We start from the raw sequence: 15823 nt of genomic DNA, 5'->3' as shown, positions 1-15823 counted from the left end.
GAAGGAGGATTATCACCCCCAAAAAAGAAGGAAGACGCACACACAAGTCTGGGGCGCTGCTCTCACTACATGAAGGGTTGCTGGCCGCGGAGTCGTAACTGCTTCTTCATCGCCTCCACGACCTCCATCTCCTTGGGCGTCTCATCCGCCATCTTCATCATTGTGTCCATGAGACGGGATTTCTCAACGCGAGCCTTCATCATCTGTTCCATGGCCGCATTACGTACCTTGACAACAGCCGGGTGCTTGATGTGGAGCTTCGCCAACTCCTTCTGTTCCATGACAAGGGCCTGCAAAATCTTCATCGAGGAACTACTATTCTCATGTAGCTTCTTCCAGCCGGCGTTCTCCTCCTTCAGCAGGTCAAGCTCATGGCAGAGCTTCGCCTTGTCCTCCTGAAGTTGCAGGATTTCGTCGGTCGCCTTCTTCTCCGAGGCAATGCTCTTCTTCAGCAGCATCACCAAGCTGGCGGTCAACTCCCCCTGCTCATTGAGCTCAGCGGGCTTGCCATCGAGGCTCTCCTTCAACAGCTCCACCAAGCCGTGGATGAATTCCTTCTGCTTATTGAGGTGCTTATTGAGCTGATCAGGCATGCCGTCGAGGGATAACGACTCCAGCGCCGCCAGCTCGGCATGTTCGCCTCTGCGTCTAGGGCGCTCCTGGGAGCCATCACCTGCCCATGAGAGATCTTTCGAGGTCTCTGTGTGGCGGCGAGCCCTCTATTTTTTCCACAGCCTTGGTTGCCGCTCCCTTGTTACGAGTAGTTCTCAACCTAGAGCTCTGCACACCGGCCATGGCAAGGACGGACGAAGAAGGAGGACTTATGAGGAGGAAGGTAGAGTAATTTTCGGTTAGGTAGTTCCCCTTTTTATAACCTAAGTACTAGCACTAGTACTAAAACCTGCATAGTGGGAACACGTTCAGGTTTGGTACGTACTGGTAGGTGTGAGCAGGTTTGCACTTAATTGTAGCACTAGTACTTTCGAATGTGATGGGAACAAGGTAAAGATTAATTGATGGTTTTTGGTTTCGAGGCCCGAAACGGCTCCAGATGAGTTTAGTGGAACATAAATTTCAAGTAGACTGCACTACTCAGATGCGTAAATATTATGTTACTGTCAAAAATTGGCACAGAATACGAAGGAGACCAATGGAAGTACTACTAGCAACCCATGATTTAACTAATCGCATGTGCGCAATGGAGTAGTAATGTATTTCTTCCGCCCTCACGTCCACTCAATTTGCATGCGCTGTATTAATTGACCATCAATGAAGTGAAGGACTTTACACGCGTCAAATTATCACATGGGGTGGATCTTGGTACAAAATTGCGTCCACCCATGTACCTACGTGTGCGTGCGAGGGAATGAGTGTGTGCGTGGCGTGCGTGCACATCTTCGCTTCGTGCATGTACCGCTAGTGCGGCTCAGGGAGGACGAGTACATTCTTCTGGAACCAGCAGCACGTCACTGTGATCAATCCACACAAGGATGTCGTGACAACGCCTCCACATGTGCCATGTGGCTTCATGAACTGTAAGAGAGACACTGTGTAGCATGCCATTGTGTTTTGCACATACTCGAAGTACTAGTAAGGTACACGTGCATTGCACGCGTCAGATTTTCCAACCAAATTATGAATAAATACCACACTGTAGCATGTAAGCTCGGAGTCATATATGCCTGATGTAAACCTTCATTTAATTCTTTATAGTTCATCTCATTCAAAATCAATTAGTTTTTTATAAAAAACCTAGGGCCTCTTTGATTCATAGGATTTACAAAACGCGGGAATAGGAAGAACATGGGATTAGAGTGGAATGTCGTCTTGAATCCTATAGGATGGTATGAGTGTTCGATTGTGCATAGAAAAAATGCACAATTCTTTCAAAGAGGTTTGAGTGGATGGGATGTTTCCTATGAAATCTAGTGCAAATGAATCATATGGAAAAATTCCTATGGTTTACGATCCTACGAATCAAACAACCAAGATAGGAAAAATTCCTAAGGATTAGAATCCTCCAAAATTCCTCTGAGAATCTTTTGAATCAAAGAAGCCCTTAATCTATTTTATGATTCATGGAATTGTGCGTTGTAAAGCATAAAGTAAAAAAACAAATAGTGGCAATTCAACTAGAAAAAAGTTTGGGTAGTTATGATACGAAAGATTCTAGAACAAAGGAGAACCACTGTTGTTTTGAGATTTGTGCATTATGCTTAAGTTCAACCATGGAGTCTGCTAGATTGTACATGTGGCAAAATCCGGTGGGGGCTAGAAGATGGTGCGAGGGGCCGAGTGGAGGGAGACTATGAAGGAGTGCACAACTGCAAGACCGATATTTAGAGAGAGGGGGCGAGAACGTGCGCTGTTGTGCGCAGTGGCGGAGCCATGAAAAATGTCCCATGAGCTAGGGGGCCAAGCATTGCTAATCCTTTACGAGGAGGGCCAATTCTTCAACTTAAACCATTTTTACCAGCAATTGTCTAATGATCACATTCATATTAGCCTCGATATATAGTGCTGTTAGGGGGGAGGCAGGGCCCTTGCTGCCCCCTGTCTTCGCCATTGTGCGCGCATCTGAGAGATGAAGCGGAAGGCATGGATGATGAGAGGGGGCGTTGGATATATAATTAATGTGGGTGTATTAGATATATATGTAATCCTATATAGAGAGGTATAGATTGATCGATGTGGACGTGGGAAAGAGGGTGAGACCTCACTAGATATATAGATTGATCGGTTTATGTGGAAAACTATGAAAGACCTAGCTATATACACACACACACACATAGAGGAACATCGATCGTTGCGCATGCACGTGAGAGATAAAGAATGCCCGATATGATGGAGAGGGGGATGTGTGTGTGTGTGTGCCTTCATGGGAGACCGACCTGAAGAAAAAGATTGCATGTGTGTGATGGATAATGCCGACTGGTAGTGTGTGTGCATGCATGCACGAGAGAAAGTTAATGGTACAATTATAAAGAGAAGACCAATGTGTGGGTGTAAAAGACTAGGTGAGGTCATAATCAATGTAAAGTTGAATTGAAATGTTTGAATAAGAGATCATGATGTTTGAAACCCATGCATGCATGAATATAACGGAGATCTGCGCGGTGTGGTTTGGAAACGAGCATGTTGTAATGTATACACATTGAACAAGGTCAGACTGGTTTGAATTTGAGATACCGATGGCAGACATCATTTGGCCACATTGCATCCGTGCATGGACACACTATTCTAATTGGAGATGATGGGTGGATTTCGCATCACATATCTATATTTATACCCCTATATATATGTATTATTTTATATTTTTATATAGTGTGCAGATAACTTTAACTTTGAAAGATGGTCGTTCGATGAGGCCAATCCGATGGTCCAGAGCTAGCAAATTTGAGCACTACTGGCCGTTGGATATCATCTAGATTCCACCAGATTTTGCCACATGTACAATCTAGAAGACTCTATGGTTGAACTTAAGCATAATGCACAAACCTCAAAACACAAGCACTTCTTTGTTCTAGAATCTTCCGTATCAGAATTGCCCAAATGTTCTTGTACATGATTTGTTTTTTACTTTATGCCTTACAACGCACAATTCCATGAATCTTAAAATAGATTAGCTTTCTTATAAAAACTAGATGATTTTGAATGAAATGAACTATAAGAATTAAACGAACATCTACATCATGCATATATTACTCAAAGCTTACATGCTATAATGTGGTATTTATTCATAATTTGGTTGCCAAATCTCATGCATGCAATGCACGTGTACCTTACTAGTCTAAATGGTGTCTGTGTGTGTTGTGCGTGTTAAACACATTGTACGTAGTATATCATACTAGTATAAATTGTCTTTTTTTCTTTTGGGTACATGTTAAGCTTGTTCTCCCAAAATTTCAAGCCACGCCTTGTTATGCCGAAACTTCAAGCTAGTGTCTCTGTCTATCGTGCTGCGAAACACCCGCCTCTTCAACCCGCGCCTTGTTACCCCGAAACATTTAAGATAAATCTTTGTCTCGTTTGGCTCCGACAACTCCCTCCATCTCAACCCGCGCCTTGCTATTCCAAAATTACAACGCGCGCGAAAACTCCCACCTCCTATGAAATCCCGACACGCGAAATGTCCGTGATACCCCTGAACTGAAAGAATTGCCTCAAATCGGTGGGGGTACTTTCGTAACTTACCCCACATTTCGGACAAGCGCATCCCTAAGCTATGGTTCCCCACTCCCATCCCATCCGCCCACCCATTCGTACACCGAGGCCGGGAAAACCCGCGAAGCCCAACACCCTCCTCCGTCTGCCACCCAGCCGGAGCCTCTTCCCCGATGATGTCGTCCACAGCAACACCTCGACGTCCCTCATCCACCGTACCGGATGAGGATCCGTCATTGATCTGGTCGTCCTGCCGGTTCAGCCACCCCGTCGTCCACCTCCAAGGAGCTACCTTGATGTTCCCCTCGTCTTTCGTGCCACCTCCATTCCCATACCGCCGTCTTCACCTGCACCACCGGAAGAGCATCATCATCACCGTTTCCTCAAATGAAGTTGCGGCCTAATCGGCGCCACCAAAGAGGTTGTACACTAATCGCCGCATTTTCTTCTTGATTCGATCTCACGGTGCTGCTGGCACTTGGTCCTGAGCCGACACGACGTGGCTCCATCCACGGCGGCGTTGCCGGCCACCTGCTCCACGGCGTCGCTCCCTCGGCGGCGACATCCACATCAGTAGGAGTTGCTGCTGCTTTAGCTCTTGCTCGCGTTGCTGCTCTGCTCTTGCTCTCGGTCCCCTGCCTGGTCTGCTCTTGCTCGCGCTGCTGCTCTCGCTCTTGCTCTTGCTTGCGATGCTGCTCCGATTTAGCTACACTTCAGTCGACTAAATCGACTTTTGGGTTAGTCGATATTCAGGGGGTGGGAGGGCTCGCCGGAGTTAAGGAAGAAACAGCCGCAGCGGGGAGCGGGGCTCGCCAGAGAGGTACCCCACTATCTATCTTAGGGTTCAGGGTGGGGCGGTGGTCGCCGGCGGTGGTGGGGCGGTGGCGTGGGGATCGCTGAAGAAAAATCTCGGCATGGGGGGCCTACAGGGATGGTCGGGGCTGCGGCGGACCGGCGGTGGGGAGTGTTTTCAGGGCGGGCGGGGAGGCACACCGCCGGCCGTGGGCAGCGGGGGTCGGCTATTTGGCTGGTGGTGACTGATACATCTCCAACGTATCTATAATTTTTGATTGCTCCATGCTATATTATCTACTATTTTGGAATATATTGGGCTTTATTTTCCACTTTTATATTATTTTTGGGACTAACCTATTAACCGGAGGCCCAGCCCAGAATTGCTGTTTTTTTGCCTATTTCAGTGTTTCGGAGAAACGGAATATCAAACGGAGTCCAAACGGAATAAAATCTTTGGGAACGTGATTTTCTCACCGAACGTGATCCAGGAGACTTGGACCATACTCCAAGGAGTCAAAGAGGAGGTCACGAGGGCGGGGGCGCCCCCCTAGGGCGCGCCCCTACCTCGTGGGCCCCTCGGTGCTCCACCGACGTACTTCTTCCTCCTATATATACACACGTACCCCCAAACGATCAGAACAGGAGCCAAAAACCTAATTCCACCGCTGCAACTTTCTGTATCCACGAGATCCCATCTTGGGGCCTGTTCCGGAGCTCCGCCGGAAGAGGGCCGTCATCATGGAGGGCTTCTACATCATCATAGCCTCTCCGATGAAGTGTGAGTAGTTTACCTCAGACCTTCGGGTCCATAGTTAGTAGCTAGATGGCTTCTTCTCTCTCTTTGAATCTCAATACAAAGTTCTCCCCCTCTCTTGTGGAGATGTATTCGATGTAATCTTCTTTTTGTGGTGTGTTTGTTGAGAACGATGAATTGTGGGTTTATGATCAAGTCTATCTATGAATAATATTTGAATCTTCTCTGAATTCTTTTATGTATGATTGGTTATCTTTGCAAGTCTCTTCGAATTATGCGTTTGGTTTGGCCAACTAGATTGGTAATTCTTGCCATGGGAGAAGTGCTTAGCTTTGGGTTTGATCTTGCGGTGTCCTTTCCCAGTGACAGAAGGGGTAGCAAGGCACGTATTGCATCGTTGCCATCGAGGATAACAAGATGGGGTTTATTTCATATTGCATGAATTTATCTCTCTACATCATGTCATCTTGCTTAAGGCGTTACTCTGTTTTTAACTTAACACTCTAGATGCATGCTGGATAGCGGTCGATGAGTGGAGTAATAGTAGTAGATGCAGAACCGTTTCGATCTACTTGTCACGGACGTGATGCCTATATACATGATCATGCCTAGATATTCTCATAACTATGCTCAATTCTGTCAATTGCTCAACAGTAATTTGTTCACCCGCCGTAGAATACTTATGCTCTTGAGAGAAGCCACTAGTGAAACATATGGCCCCCAGGTCTATTCTCATCATATCAATCTCCATCACTTTAATCTTGCTTTGCTTTTTTTTTACTTTGCCTTTACTTTATACTTTGCATCTTTATACCAAAAATACCAAAAATATTATATCTATCAGATCTCACTCTCGTAAGTGACCGTGAAGGGATTAACAACCCCTAATCGCGTTGGTTGCGAGTAGCTATCGTTTTGTGCAGGTACGAGGGACTTGAGCATGGCCTCCTACTGGATTGATACCTTGGTTCTCAAAAACTGAGGGAAATACTTACGCTACTCTGCTGCATCATCCCTTCCTCTTCGGGGAAAACCAACACAAGCTCAAGACGTAGCACGAAGGATTTCTAGCGCCGTTGCTGGGGAGTCTACGCAAAAGTCAACATACCAAGTACCCATCACAATCCCTATCTCTCGCATTACATTATTTGCCATTTGCCTCTCATTTTCCTCTCCCCCACTTCACCCTTGTCGTTTTATTCGCCCTCTCTCTCTATCCTCCCTCTCTATTTGCCTCTTTTGCCCGTTTGCTCTTGTTTGCTCGTGTGCTAGTTTGTTTGCTTGTCATCATGGCTAGTCTCATATCTTCTCCGTTGTCTCCCGAGAGTGAAGTCTTAAATTTTAAAAAAAGGGAGGGAGAAAATCTAAAAGATGCTTGGTATAGAATTTGCAATGCTCAAAATAGATCTACCAGGAAGCAATCTACCTTAGTTCTTCTCCGCAATTTTTATGTAGGTGTTAATCCTTGGTATAGATATATCCTCGATACCATTACCGTAGGGAACTTCTTGGGTAGCCATACTTTTGATTCTTATAATGCTATGCTAAATTTATTTGGCTCACCACCTCTTTTGGTTAATGGAACCATGTTAACTTTGGAGCATGTTATGAAAAGACTTGAAATTATTGAAAATAAAGTTGCTACTATTGAATTAATTGAAAATCTAGATACAAAGATCCACAATCAAATTACTCAATTTGGATCTAAGGTAGGAATGACTCTGAAAAATATTAAGGAAAAGGAACCCATAGTTAATGAGAAGATAAACTTAGATTCTACTAGAATTGATAAACTTGAGGGTATCCTTACAAACTTGGGAACTGCCTTTTCTTCCATAAAGAATACTCCAAGTCCTCCTACTAAAATTTCCAAGCTTATGTATGTTCCTAAAAATAAGGGTGAATCATCTAGTAAGGAAACTGTGGATCTTAAATCTATAAGTATTCATCCCAATCTTTTTGCTATCATTAAGGAACCAATTGCTACAAATGAATTTTTTGATCTTGTGCCTAAAAGTTTGATAATCCCTAGAAATAAAGAAACTCCTAAGGGAAATAGATGCCTCATCGAAGAATTGCCAACCAAAGATGGCAATACCTAGATCTATCCTCGCTTTTATGCCTAGCTAGGGGCGTTAAACGATAGCGCTTGTTGGGAGGCAACACAATTTTATTTTTATTCCTTGCTTTTTGATCCTGTTTAGTAATAAATAAATTATTTAGCCTCTGTTTTGTTTGTGTTTTTTGTGTTTAATTAGTGTTTGTGCCAAGTAGAACCGTTGGGAAGACTTGGGGAAAGTCTTGTTGAACTTGCTGTAAAAAACAGAAACTTTAGCGCTCACGAGAACTGCTGTCATTTTTATTTGAAGAGCGATATTTAGTTAATTCTTTTTGAATATGATTAATAGATAAATTCCTACGTCCAGAAATTTATTTTAGAATTTTTGGGGTTGCAGATCTTGCGCTAGATACAGATTACTACAGACTGTTCTGTTTTTAACAGATTCTGTTTTTCGTGTGTTGTTTGCTTATTGTGATGAATCTAGTGCTAGTAAAATAGTTTATAATACATACAGAAGTTGGAATACAGTAGGTTTAACACCAATATAAATAAATAAGGAGTTCATTACAGTACCTTGAAGTGGTCTTTTGTTTTCTTTCGCTAACGGAGCTCACGAGTTTTCTATTTTGAGTTTTGTGTTGTGAAGTTTTCAAGTTTTGGGTGAATTCTTTTGATGGATTATGGAACAAGGAGTGGAAAGAGCCTAAGCTTGGGGATGCCCATGGCACCCCCAAGATAATCCAAGGACACCAAGAAGTCAAAGCTTGGGGATGCCTCGGGAGGCATCCCCTCTTTCGTCCACTTCCATCGGTAATTTATTTGGAACTATATTTTTATTCACCAACATGATATGTGTTTTGCTTGGAGCGTCTTGTATTATTTGTGTCTTTGTGTCTTATTATGCCACAATCATCCTTGCTGTACACACCTTTTTAGAGAGCCATACATGAATTAAAATTTGATAGAATACACTATGTGCTTCACTTATATCTTTTGAGCTATGTAGTTTTGCTCTATGTGCTTCACTTATATCCTTTGAGCGTTATAATTTTGCTCTATGTGCTTCACTTAGATCTTTTAGAGCACAGTGGTGGATTTGTTTTAAAGAAACTATTGATCTCTCATGCTTCACTTAAATTATTTTTAGAGTCTCTTAATAGCATGGTAATTTTCTTAATAATAATATGCTTGGTGTTCAAGATTTGTGAAACTTTCTTTTGAGTGTGTTGAATACTAAAAAAGATTGAAGCATGATAATTGTTTTGAGATATGGAGGTGATAATATTAAAGTCATGCTAGTTGAGTAGTTGTGAATTTAAAGAATACTTGTGTTAAAGCTTGTGATTCCCGTAGCATGCACGTATGGTGAACCGTTATATGATGAAGTCGGAGCATGATTTATTTATTGATTGTCTTCCTTATGAGTGGCGGTCGGGGACGAGCGATGGTCTTTTCCTACCAATCTATCCCCCTAGGAGCATGCGCGTAATACTTTGCTTTGATAACTTCTAGATTTTTGCAATAAGTATATGAGTTCTTTATGACTAATGTTGAGTCCATGGATTATACGCACTCTCACCCTCCCACCTTTGCTAGCCTCTCTAATACCGCGCACTTTTCGCCGGTATCATACACCTACCATATACCTTCCTCAAAACAGCCACCATACCTACCTATCATGGCATTTCCATAGCCATTCCGAGATATATTGCCATACAACTTTCCACCATCTAGTTCATCATGACACACTCCACCATTGTCATATTGCATATCCCGGTACACCGCCGGATGCATTCATATAGAGTCATATTTTGTTCTAAGTATCGAGTTGTAATTGTTGAGTTGTAAGAAAAATAAAAGTGTGATGAGACTCCGGACGAAAGGATGATGGAGACTATGATTCCCCCACAAGTCGGGATGAGACTCCGGACGAAAAAAATATAAAAAAATATAAAAAAGGGAAAAAGAGAAAGGCCAAAAAAGGAGAAGGACCCAAAAAATAATAAAATAAAATAAAATGAGAGAAAAAGAGAGAAGGGGCAATGTTACTATCCTTTTACCACACTTTTGCTCCAAAGTAGCATCATGTTCTTCATATAGAGAGTCTCTTGAGTTATCACTTTCATATACTAGTGGGAATTTTCATTATAGAACTTGGCTTGTATATTCCGATGATGGGCTTCCTCAAATGCCCGAGGTCTTAATGAGCAAGCAAGTTGGATGCACACCCACTTAGTTTTCAGTCTGAGCTTTCATACACTTATAGCTCTTAGTGCATCCGTTGCATGGCAATCCCTACTCACTCATATTGATATCTATTGATGGGCATCTCCATAGCCCATTGATACGCCTAGTTGATGTGAGACTATCTTCTCCTTTTTGTCTTCTCCACAACCACCATTCTATTCCACCTATAGTGTTATATCCATGGCTCACGCTCATGTATTGCGTGAGGGTTGAAAATGCTGAAGCGCATTAAAAAGTATGAACCAATTGCTTGGCTTGTCATCGGGGTTGTGCATGATGTGAATATTTTGTGTGGTGAAGATGGAGCATAGCCAGACTATATGATTTTGTAGGGATAACTCTCTTTGGCCTTGTTATTTTGAAAAGACATGATTTCTTTATTAGTGGGCTTGAAGTATTATTGTTTTTTATGTCAAATGATAGACTATTTCTTTGAATCACTCGTGTATTAATATTCATGCCATGATCAGATATGTGATCAAGATTATGCTAGGTAGCATTCCACATCAAAAATTATGTTTTTTATCATTTACCTACTCGAGGACGACCATGAATTAAGCTTGGGGATGCTGATATGTCTCCGTTGTATCTATAATTCTTGATTGTTCCATGCCAATATTCTACAACTTTCATATACTTTTGGCAACTTTTTATACTATTTTTGGGACTAACATATTGATCCAGTGCCCAGTGCCAGTTCATGTTTGTTGCATGTTTTATGTTTCGCAAAATATCCATATCAAATGGAATCCAAACGGGATAAAAATGGATGGAGCTTATTTTTGGAATATTTGGATAATTCCAGAAGAAAATTCCACGCGAGACGGTGCCTGAGGTGGCCACAAGGCAGGGGGCGCGCCTGCCCCCCTAGGCGCGCCCCTGACCCTCGTGGGCCACCCGTCAGGCGGTTGATGCCCTTCTTCGGCCACAAGAAATTTAATTTTTGGTAAAAAATCACGGCGAAGGTTTCGGGCCAATCGGAGTTAAGATCTCCATATATATACGAAACGGTGAAAGGGTAGCAGAACAGAATGCAGAACCAGAGAGAGACAGGGAGACAGATCCAATCTCGGAGGGGCTCTCGCCCCTCCCATGCCATGGAGGCCAAGGACCAGAGGGGAAACCCTTCTCCCATCTAGGGAGGAGGTCAAGGAAGAAGAAGACGACGGGGCCCCCTCTCCTCTTCTCTTCCGGTGGCGCTGGAACGCTGCCGTGGCCATCATCATCATCACCGCGATCTACACCAACACCTCCGCCATCTTCACCAACATCTCCATCACCTTCCCCCCCTCTATCTACAGCAGTCTGCTACCTCTTGAGCACTGTGTTGGTTTTCCCCGAAGAGGAAGGGATGATGCAGTAGAGTAGCGTAAGTATTTCCCTCAGTTTTTGAGAACCAAGGTATCAATCCAGTAGGAGGCTATGTGCCAGTTCCTCGTACCTGCACAAAATCCTCGCAACCAACGCGATAAGGGGTTGTCAATCCCTACACGGCCACTTACGAGAGTGAGATCCGATAGATATGATAAGATAATATTTTTGTATTTTTGTGATAAAGATGCAAAGTAAAGTAAAAGCAAAGTAAAAAAGCAAAGGAAATAACTAATTAGTAGGAGATTAATATGATGAAGATAGACCCGGGGGCCATAAGTATTCTATGGTGGGTGAACAAATTACTGTTGAGCAATTGACAGAATTGAGCATAGTTATGAGAATATCTAGGCATGATCATGTATATAGGCATCACGTCCGAGACAAGTAGACCGACTCCTGCCTGCATCTAGTACTATTACTCCACTCATCGACCGCTATCCAGCATGCATCTAGAGTATTAAGTTAAAATCAGAGTAACGCCTTAAGCAAGATGACATGATGTAGAGGGATAAACTCATGCAATATGATGAAAACCCCATCTTGTTATCCTCGATGGCAACAATACAATACGTGCCTTGCTGCCCCTGCTATCACTGGGAAAGGACACCGCAAGATTGAGCCCAAAGCTAAGCACTTCTCCCATTGCAAGAAAGATCAATCTAGTAGGCCAAACCAAACTGATAATTCGAAGAGACTTGCAAAGATAACCAATCATACATAAAATAATTCAGAGAAGATTCAAATATTGTTCATAGATAGACTTGATCATAAACCCACAATTCATCGGTCTCAAGAAACACACCGCAAAAAGAAGATTAGATCAAATAGATCTCCACAAGAGAGGGGAGAACATTGTATTGAGATCCAAAAGAGAAAAGAAGCCGTCTAGCTACTAACTATGGACCCGTAGGTCTGAGGTGAACTACTCACACTTCATCGGAGGGGCTATGGTGTTGATGTAGGAGCCCTCCTTGATCGATGCCCCCTCCGGCGGAGCTCCGGAACAGGCCCCAAGATGGGATCTCGTGGATACAGAAAGTTACGGTGGTGGAATTAGGGTTTTGGCTCTGTATCTGATCGTTTGTGGGTACATAGGTATATATAGGAGGGAGGAGTACGTCGGTGGAGCAACATGGGGCTCACGAGGGTGGAGGGCGCACCTGGTTGGTAGGCGCGCTCCTACCTCGTGGCCTCCTCTTTTGTGTCTTGACGTAGGGTCCAAGGCTCCTGGGTCTTGTTCGTTGAGAAAATCACGTTCCCGAAGGTTTCATTCCATTTGGACTCCGTTTCATATTCCTTTTCTTTGAAACCCTAAAACAGGCAAAACACAACAATTCTGGGCTGGGCCTCCGGTTAATAGGTTAGTCCCAAAAATAATATAAAAGTGGATAATAAAGCCCAATAATGTCCAAAACAGTAGATAATATAGCATGGAGCAATCAAAAATTATAGATATGTTGGAGACGTATCAAGCATCCCCAAGCTTAATTCCTGCTCATCCTTGAGTAGGTAAATGATAAAAACAGAATTTTTGATGCGGAGTGATACTTGGCATAATTTTAATGTAATTCTTCTTAATTGTGGTATGAATATTCAGATCTGAAAGATTAAATACAAAAGTTTATATTTACATAAAAATAATAATACTTCAAGCATACTAACAAAGCAATTATGTCTTCTCAAAATAACATGGCCAAAGAAAGTTCATCCCTACAAAATCATATAGTTTAGTCATGCTCCATTCTCGTCACACAAGAATGCTCTCATCATGCACAACCCCGATGACAAGCCAAGCAATTGTTTCATACTTTAGTAATCTCAAACCTATAAACTTTCACGCAATATATGAGCGCGAGCCATGGACATAGCACTATGGGTGGAATATAATATAATGAGGGGGGTTTATGTGGAGAAGACAAAAAAGGAGAAAGTCTCACATCAACGAGGCTAATCAATGGGCTATGGAGATGCCCACCGGTTAATGTTAATGCAAGGAGTAGGGATTGCCATGCAACGGATGCACTAGAGCTATAAATGTATGAAAGCTCAACAAAAGAAACTAAGTGGGTGTGCATCCAACTTGCTTGCTCACGAAGACCTAGGGCACTTGAGGATGCCCATTGTTGGAATATACAAGCCAAGTTCTATAATGAAAATTCCCACTAGTATATGAAAGTGACAAAACAAGAGACTCTCTATCATGAAGATTATGGTGCTACTTTGAAGCACAAGTGTGGCAAAGGATAGTAACATTGTCCCTTCTCTCTTTTTCTCTCATTTTTTGGGCCTTCTCTTTTATGGCCTTTCTCTCTCTAATATATATTTTATAATTCCTCACTTGGGACAATGCTCTAGAAAATGATGATCATCACACTTCTATTGATTTACAACTCAATGATTACAACTCGATACTAGAACAAAGTATGACTCTATATGAATGCCTCCGGTGGTGTACCGGGATATGCAATGAACGAAGAGTGACATGTATGAAAGAATTATGAACGGTGGCTTTGCCACAAATACTATGTCAACTACATGATCATGCTAAGCAATATGACAATAATGAATGTGTCATGATTAACGGAATGGTGGAAAGTTGCATGGCAATATATCTCGGAATGGCTATGGAAATGCCATAATAGGTAGGTATGGTGGCTGTTTTGAGGAAGATATAAGGAGGTTTATGTGTGAAAGAGTGTATCATATCATGGGGTTTGGATGCACCAGCGAAGTTTGCACCAACTCTCAATGTGAGAAAGGGCAATGCACGGTACCGAAGAGGCTAGCAAGGATGGAAGGGTGAGAGTGTGTATAATAAATGGACTCAACATTAGTCATAAAGAACTCACATACTTTTGGCAAAAATCTACAAGTCATCAAAAACCTTGGCACTACGCGCATGCTCCTAGGGGGATAGATTGGTAGGAAAAGACCATTGCTCGTCCCCGACCGCCACTCATAAGGAGGACAATCAAATAACACCTCATGTTTCAAATTTGTTACATAAAGTTTACCATGCGTGCATGCTACAGGACTTGCAAACTTCAACACAAGCATTTCTCAATTTCACAACTACTCAACTAGCACGACTTTGATATTATTACCTCCATATCTCAAAACAAGCATCAAGCATCAAACTTCTCTTAGTATTCAAAACACTCATAAGAAAATTTTACTAATCTTGAATACCTAGCATATTAAGATTTTAAGCAAATTACCATGCTATTTAAGACACTCAAAATAATCTAAGTGAAACATGAGAGATCAATAGTTTCTATAAAACAAATCCACCACCGTGCTCTAAAAGATATAAGTGAAGTACTAGAGCAAAACTATATAACTCAAAAGATATAAGCGAAGCACATAGAGTATTCTAACAAATTCCAAATCATGTATGGCTCTCTCAAAAGGTGTGTACAGCAAGGATGATTGTTGTAAAATAAAAATTAAATAATCAAATCATACAAGACGCTCCAAGCAAAACACATATCATGTGGCGAATAAAAATATATCGCCAAGTAGAGTTACCGATAGAAGTAGACGAAATAGGGGATGCCTTCCGGGGCATCCCCAAACTTTGGCTTTTAGGTGTCCTTAGATTATATTGGGGGTGACATGGGCATCCCCAATCTTAGGCTCTTGCCACTCCTTGTTCCATAATCCATCAAATCTTTACCCAAAACTTGAAAACTTCACAACACAAAACTCAAAGTAGAAAATCTCGTGAGCTCCATTAGCGAAAGAAAACAAAAGACCACTTCAAGGTACTGTAATGAACTAATTCTTTATTTATATTAGTGTTAAACCTACTGTATTCCAACTTCTCTATGGTTTATAAACTATTTTACTAGCCATAGATTCATCAAAATAAGCAAGCAACACACGAAAAACAGAATCTGTCAAAAACAGAACAGTCTGTAGTAATCTTTAGCTAGCGCAAGATATGAAACCCCAAAAATTCCAAAATAAATTTCTGGACGTGAGGAATTTATCTATTAATCATCTGAAAAAATAATTAACTAAATAATATAACTTTCCAAATAAAAATGGCAGCAGTTCTCGTGAGCGCTAGAGTTTCTGTTTTTTACAGCAAGTGTAACAAGACTTTCCCCAAGTCTTCCCAACGGTTCTACTTGGCACAAACACTAATTAAACACAAAAAACACAACCAAAACAGAGGCTAGATAAATTATTTATTACTAAACAGGAGCAAAAAGCAAGGAATAAAAATAAAATTGTGTTGCCTCCCAACAAGCGCTATCGTTTAACGCCCCTAGCTAGGCATAACAAGCAAGGATAGATCTAAGTATTGCCATCTTTGGTAGGCAATCCATAAGTGGCTGTAATAATAGATTCATAAGGTAATTTAATTTTGTTTCTAGGAAAGTGTTCCATGCCTTTCCTTAATGGAAATTTGAATCTAATAT

Source organism: Triticum urartu, chromosome 6A (genome assembly GCF_056163025.1).
Source record: "Triticum urartu cultivar PI428250 chromosome 6A, HENAU_Tu73, whole genome shotgun sequence".
NCBI lineage: Eukaryota > Viridiplantae > Streptophyta > Magnoliopsida > Poales > Poaceae > Triticum > Triticum urartu.
Note: the sequence above shows the minus strand (reverse complement) of the source record.